Raw genomic sequence first — 7,560 nt, 5'->3', positions numbered from 1 at the left:
TGAGGCTTGAATTTTTTCTTCAGTTCTCCCATCTTGAGAAATGCTGAACATGTTTTTCCTTTTTGGTTTTCTGACTCCAGATGTTTGCACATTTTATTATAATATTTGACTTTGTCTTCTTGAGCTGACCTTTGCAATTTTCTGTTCGGCTCTTGGACTTCCTCATTTCTTCCATTTGCTTTAGCACCTCTGCACTGGAGAGCAAGTTTCAGTGTCTCTCCTGACGTCCATTTTGATCTTTTCCTTCTTTCTTTTCTTCTTAATGACTTTTTGCTTTCTTCCTGTATGATGTTCTTGATGTCATCCCACAACTCTTCTGGTCTTCACTCTTTAGTGTTTAATTTATCAAATCTGTTCTTCAGATGATCTCTAATTTCAGGTGGGATATATTCAAGGTCATATTTTGGCTCTTGTGGACTTGTTTTCATTTTCTTCCGCTGCAATTTGAATTTGCATATGAGCAATTGATGGTCTGTTCCATAGTCTGCCCCTGGCCTTGTTTTACTGATGATATGGAGCTTTTCATTGTCTCTTTCTGCAGATGTAGTCAATTTGATTTCTATGTATTCCATCTGGCGAGGTCCATGTGTATAGTCTTCTCTTATGCACTATATCTGACAGTGTTTCTCTGCTGTTCATAAGGTTTTCAGTAAGCAAATATTCAGAAGTAGTTCGTCACTTCTTCTTCCTAATCTGTCTTCATCTGGAAGCTCACCTGAAACCTGTCCACCATGGGTGACGCTGTTGATATTTAAAATACCCATGGCATAGCTTCCAGAATCACAGCAACTCACAAGCCCCCACAGTATGACAAACTGACAGACAAGTGGTGGGGACATTAGTTTTGTCTATCCAAAATTATGACTTCTGAATTAGTTCAACTTCATTTGAGTATCACTGTTTTGAGAGCCTATATTCCTCATTTTTGGTTAATTGTTCAATAACCTGAGACTCAGAGATGGATAATTTGGTATTTTCTCACAGTGTGTGCAAGGTGATGCTCAGACAACTTGAAAAAAAAATCGGTTTTAATGTTCTACTGATTAGTACAGGACTCTTTTACAACGAATAAAGGCTTTCAAAGTAGATCTTGATGTTTAAAAGAGAAAATAATATTCACAGAAAGGAATAAATAAAATAAAGAAACTACGAGGAACTGAGGAGGTTACAGGCAGTGTGTTTCAGGCACAAGATAACCATTTTAATAAATTTTTATGATTGGTGTAAAAAAATACTTACCTGACTTTTACCTGAAGAATTGTTTATGGAAGAAATTCTCCATCTGTGTTAATTGTAGATTCTTACAATTTTGTTGTTGTTAAGTGCCATCGAGTTGGTTCTGACCCATAGCAATTCTGTATAGGGTTTCTGAGGACTGGCTAGAGAACTTGAACTGTCGACCTTGTGGTTCAAACCCACTTTGCAGTCCAGTGCAGCAACGCACAGCTCCATACCAGGACTCCACTCTTACACAATCAACTTTATATATTTTGTCATTTATAGTATATGGGAATTAGATTTAGTATTTAATCACCATAAGAAAATACCAAAATATATATTTTTTCTCATTTTACCTATTTGGATTAAACAATAACAACTTTTTGTTGCAATTTGGGTGAAGATTTACAGAACACATCAATTTTCCGTCCAATAATTCACACATCATGCTGGTTTCATACCATTGATTGTAATCCTCTAAACGTAGCAGCACTCATTTCACTTCCTTTTGGTGTTTTCTGTTTCCTTTCCTCCTTCTTTTCTATCCCTTCCTGCCTTCCAGAACTTTGTTTCTGGGAAAATGCTACCTTTTTAAAAAATCACAAATGGTTAATTGTTCTACGGAATGTACACTTAGCTGTTGTTTTTGTTCACTTTATAAACCTGTCTGCTTTGGGCTGAAAGTTGAACCACAGGGGTAAGTTCAGTTCCAGGCTCAAAGGGTGATTAAGAGCTATAGGCTGGGGAGTTCTATCTGTCTCTATGGTTTTTACCATTCTGAGTTTTGTTCCACATTTTCTCCTATTCTTTGCAGGACCTCCTACTGTGATCTATGTCAGAGTACATCAGTAGTAGTAGCCGGGCACCATTTAGATCTTCTGATCTCAGAGTCATGGAGGCTGAGGTTCAAATGGTCCATTAGTCTGTTTGTCTTTGATTTCCTTTCTTTTTTGCTCCTGACAGAGACCACTAGTTGCACCTTACATGGCCACTAACAAGATTTTAAGATCCTAGTCACTGCACACCAAAGTGGAATGTAAGAGATTTTCTTTTAGGACTGTGTTGTGCCAGTTGACCTTGATATCCCCCAAAACTATGGTCCTGAGTGGCCAGACCCAGTGACTTGTTGGTTATGGCTATTTTAAAGATGTCTTTGGCAGCAGATTTGCTCAGTGCAATACAACTCAAATCACTTTCTTGACTGATGCTTCTATTGATGTTGATTGTGGATCCAAGTAAAGTGAAATACTTGATAACTTCAGTCATTTCTGTGTTATCATGATATTGTGTATTAGTCCAGTTGTGAGGATCATTATTATTATTTTTGAATGTTGAGGTAGTATCAATACTGAAAAATATAGTCTTTGATCTTCATCAATAAGTGCTTCAAGTCCTTTTCACTTTCAGCAAGCAAGATTGTGTCATCTGCATATCACAGGTATTACTCCAATCCTGATGCCACATTCTTTTCCATATAATCCAGTTTCTCAGATTATTTGCTCAGCATACAGATTAAATAAATAATGTGAAAGGATACAATCCCGATGCTTATCTTTTCTGATTTTAAACCGTGTAGTATCCCCTTGTTCTGTTCTAACTGCTATCTCTTGAACTATGTACAAGCTCCACAATTAAGTATGTGAGAATTCTTATCATTAACAACATTATCCATAACTTGTTATGATCCACACAGTTGAATATCTTTGCACAGTCAATAAAACACAAGTAAACAACTTTCTGGTGGTGTCTGCTTTTAACCAAGATGCCTGTGACATCAACAATGGTACCCTTTATTCCATGTCTGCTTCTGAATCTGGCATGAATCTAGTAGCCTTAAACTCAAACATTCTTTCCATTACAACATGTGATAAATGAGTCAGTGTTGGGGAAAGCTTCCACAATAAGGTTTGTTTTTAATGATAGCCATTGAAAGTAAAAGAACATTTTTTTGTATGTTTCTACTTTAGATTGCTGTTAAGACTCATTTCTCATTCATATAACATAGATATCTGATACCTGCCAAGAGTTGAATATCGTGTTAGGCGGTGGTGTGGGGAGAAGATGTTAAATGTTCGTAATTCACTGTTCATGAATACAAGACAAGGGCTGACAGTCTAGTGGGAGAATAAAAATGAACAACCCTGCCATTTCATTAGAAAAACCTACTTTGACACATCCCACCCCAATCTAAAGCAACCCATAATAATATAATTCTTTATTGCACATGCTTGCTTTTCTTTATAGTATTCTTGTAATTTATGTTTCTATATGTAATTATATAATTTCTATCTCCCTCACTACATTCTATGAGGACAGGGGCCATGTCAGTTTTGTGCTCTACTATATTTTACCACTCCACAGAGCACCAAACACAAACTAGATGCTGAAGAACTAGATTGACTCTCCAAATAGATTGAACAAGTAAAACAGATGGAAAAACAGTCACAGTTTCTAGTCCTAAATGAACTATATGTAATATACTATTAAATAGTGTAATTAGAGCTAAAAATAATACTAATACAACATGTGCAATATTACTTAATTATATCACCTAATTTATCATACATGTGATGATAACTATTTATTGTGTGTAATGTTATTTAATATACAGTTAATGCTCTGAATGGTTTGCTTTCTTCATAGAGTGAGTGGGACTTGGCTGCATTCCTGCAGGATCAAACCTTTAAGGGTCGTCATGGGCAGTGGTATCACTGGGGGGTGGGTGAGGGGAGTGGGAGGCAAAAACCACATCAGATGACACGGTCACAGGGCTGACACCAACATAACTGTCTAAAAATGTGTGTAATGTTTCAGCAGAAATTTGTTATTTTTAATAAAATATTTTAAATAAAATAACAAATTTCTAGTATGGTGCTGTAGGATAAGCACGGGGCCACAAGGTCAGTTTGAGCAGCAAGATTGTCCATTCAAACTCACCAGCCACTATATGAGTCATAACTGACTCAAGGAACTTGACAACAACAACATAATTAGATAGGAGCATGGTGGCTCTGTACAATAAGAACCGGACAGCGAACCACAGATCTATGGTTGGAGTCCACCATCCAATCTGTGAGTGAAAGATGAGACTTTCTGCTTCTGCAAAGATTACAGTCTCAGAAATCCTATTCAGGGTTGCTATGAGTTGGAATTGACTTCATGGTACTTAACAACAGCAACAACAATAGTTAGAACAATGAAAACGGTTTTTCGTAAACCCCATTTACATGTATCACTCTATCTACAAGGCTAAAACTCTATGCTAATTTACTTTTTGAATCTTTTAATACACCCCAGTCAGAACTGTCATGATTACCTAATTACAGCGACGTTTGGAAACACACAGTTTCATCTGCACATGCTACTAGCCCATGCTGTTGTTTTCGTTACTGACAGTGTTTTTATAGTTGCTGATTTTGTCAGAATTTCTGGTGTTTTAGCTACTATGTTGTAGAAATTTGTATTTGTGAGCCTATGTCAAGAACTTTTTTTGAAAATGAAGTCGTTATTAAAGAAGAAGGAGAAAAATAAAAACCCGCTTCTGTTACTAATAATGTAATTCAATGTAGAAAGATTTACAAAACAATTTTGTTGTTAATATTCATATAATCCAAAAATGTTTAAATTTAAGCAATTTGCAAATATATTTATCCAATATTATTCTATGCTTAAATTTGGTAATGAGCACTCCTAATGATTCTGCATGGCCTGGTATGGGAAGAGGTCAACAGGGAGGAGAGAAACAATGACTTGCCACACTGGGTGACAGCATCTTTAGTGACCCCCTGATCATGGGAGGTGAGACTGAAAGGATGGATAAGGGCCATCCCTTTCAGGGCCTAGAAAGGCAAATTAAGGAGTCTGGGATTTATCTTGTAGGCAGTGGAATGTACTCTATGACAACTGGTTAGTGGTTAAGCATTATTATCAGAAATATAATCTCTGACCATGCATCCCTTTATTGGCTTTCTCACAACTGTGTGACTTTGGTCAAGTATCTCACCTTGCTGAGCCTTAGCCTTGTCTGAAAAATGAAAGTGCTAATATCTACTCTACAGAGTCCTGGTGTGGTAGCACTGGATTACTAACTGCAATCCACCAGTAACTCCTTGGAAATCCTACACAGGGTCTCTATGAGTTGGAACTGACTTGACAACACTTAACAATAACAACAAGGTCTGCCTTACAGAATTTCTTGTTTAAAAGACATGCGAAAATGCAAAGGAAATTATAAGAATACTCAGCTCTTGCTAGTTTCCTCCCATTGTCTCTTCCTCCTTTTCCTGCTGGGTTTATTGCTCATTTGAAGCAAAGATCTATGTAAATAAAGTTTTAAAATACCAAGGTTTGTTATTTTTGTTGTTATATAATATTTGTCACATAATTTCTCTGTTTATATTTAATCTTTTATTTGAATGTTTAACAAATCCTCATTGAAAAGTCTTCGCAGGATCATTATTCAAGGTTCCTTTTGTATTCCTCAAGGATTTTTTTTTAGGCCAATACAATAAACCTATGCATTAAAGCCAGCAGGAAAGGAAGGACGTGACAATGGGAGGAAACTAACAAGAGTTGAGCTGCTTAAATTCACCACTCCCCTGTCAGTTTGTCTCATTGTGGTGGCATGACTGTTGATGTGATTCTGGAAGCTCTGCCACTAGTATTTTGAATGCCAGCAGGATCACCCATGGTGGGCAGGTTTCAACTGAGCTTCCAGACTAAGACAGATAGACTTGGAAGATGGAGATGTGGATTATTTCTGAATGTGTAGCCAGTGTAAACCTTATGAATAGCAGTGAAGAACTGTCAGATAGCACCAGAATATTGCATATTGAAGCATGAATAACAACAGAGTATTGTGTGAAAATGAACCCTATCAGGTTGGAAGGCACTCAAAATAGGGCTGGGGAAGAGCTGCCTCCTCAAATTAGAGTTAACCATATGATACAAATGGAGTAAAGCTTTCAAGACCTCCCTTTGCTGAAGGGGCACAATTCAAAATGAGAAACAGCTGCAAATACTCATGAACAAAATTGGAACATGGAAGGAATAAAGCATGAATTAGGAAAACTGAAAGTTGTCAAAAATGAAATGGAACACATCAGTGAGCCGAAGTGGACTGGTTGGTTTTGGCTGTTTTGAATCTGACAACCACATGGCTTACTATGCCGGGAAGACAAATTGAAGAAGAATAGTGTCACATTCATCATAAAAAAGAACATTTTAAGATCTACCTTGAAGTATAATGCGGTCTGTGATGTAATAACCTCCGTACACCTGCAAGGATGACCAGTCAGTATCGTTATTTTTCAAATGTATGCACCAACCACTAAAACCAGTAATGATGAAACTGAAGAATTCTACCAACATCTTCAGTCTGAAAACGCACAAATATGCAATCAGGATGTATTGATAATTACTACTAACTGAAATTCTAAGGTTGAAAACAAACAGGAAGGATTAGTAGTTGGAAAATATGGCCTTGGTGATAGAAATGATGCTGGATATCGCATGATAGAATTTTGTTTTTAAAGTGTTTATTGTGAATTGAGTGATAATTTATGTGGGAGAGCATCAGTTTTACACACATCTTATCATATTTTGTTTCATTATAATGATTACAAACCCCTCCATGCATCCTCATTTAACAGTATTTGCTTCTATTCCCATTTTTTTTTTTTATGTACACAAAACATTCAGAAATATATAATCATTTAAACAACCAAAGGGCATATTGTGCAAGGCTGCCTCCTGGTCACTAGCACACATCCTTTCTCTTTTCCATGAGTCTGGAGTCCTCAGTTGCTTTATATCTCCAATCTCATGATAGACTTTTGCAAAACTAATAACTTCATTGCAAACACCATTTTAAACGACATTCAAGATGATTATACATGTAGACTTAACCAGGTGGAATACAAAGAAATCATATTGACTACATTGGCAGAAAGAGATGCCATTTAAAACATCAGTTAAAACAAGGCCAGGAGCAGACTATGGATCAGACCTCAATTGCTCATATGCAAATTCAGGCTGAAGCTGAAGAAAATTAAAACAAGTCCATGAGAGCCAAAGTACGTCCATGAATATATTCCATTGGAATTTAGAGACCATTTCAAGAACAAATTTTATGCATTAGACTTTAATGGCTAAACACCAGAAGAGTTGGGGGAATGACATCAAGAGCATCACACAGGAAGAAAATAAAATGTCATTAAGAAGCCAAGAAAGATAGAATAGACAAAAATGGATGTCAGAAGAGACTTTGAAACTTGCTTTTCAGTGTAGAGATAATAAGGCAAACGAAAGAAATGAGGAGTTAAAAGAGATGAACAGAAAAAT

This window comes from Chrysochloris asiatica, unplaced genomic scaffold (genome assembly GCF_000296735.1).
Source record: "Chrysochloris asiatica unplaced genomic scaffold, ChrAsi1.0 scaffold00050, whole genome shotgun sequence".
In the NCBI taxonomy this organism is placed as follows: Eukaryota; Metazoa; Chordata; class Mammalia; order Afrosoricida; family Chrysochloridae; genus Chrysochloris; species Chrysochloris asiatica.
This window is presented reverse-complemented; position numbering follows the sequence as displayed.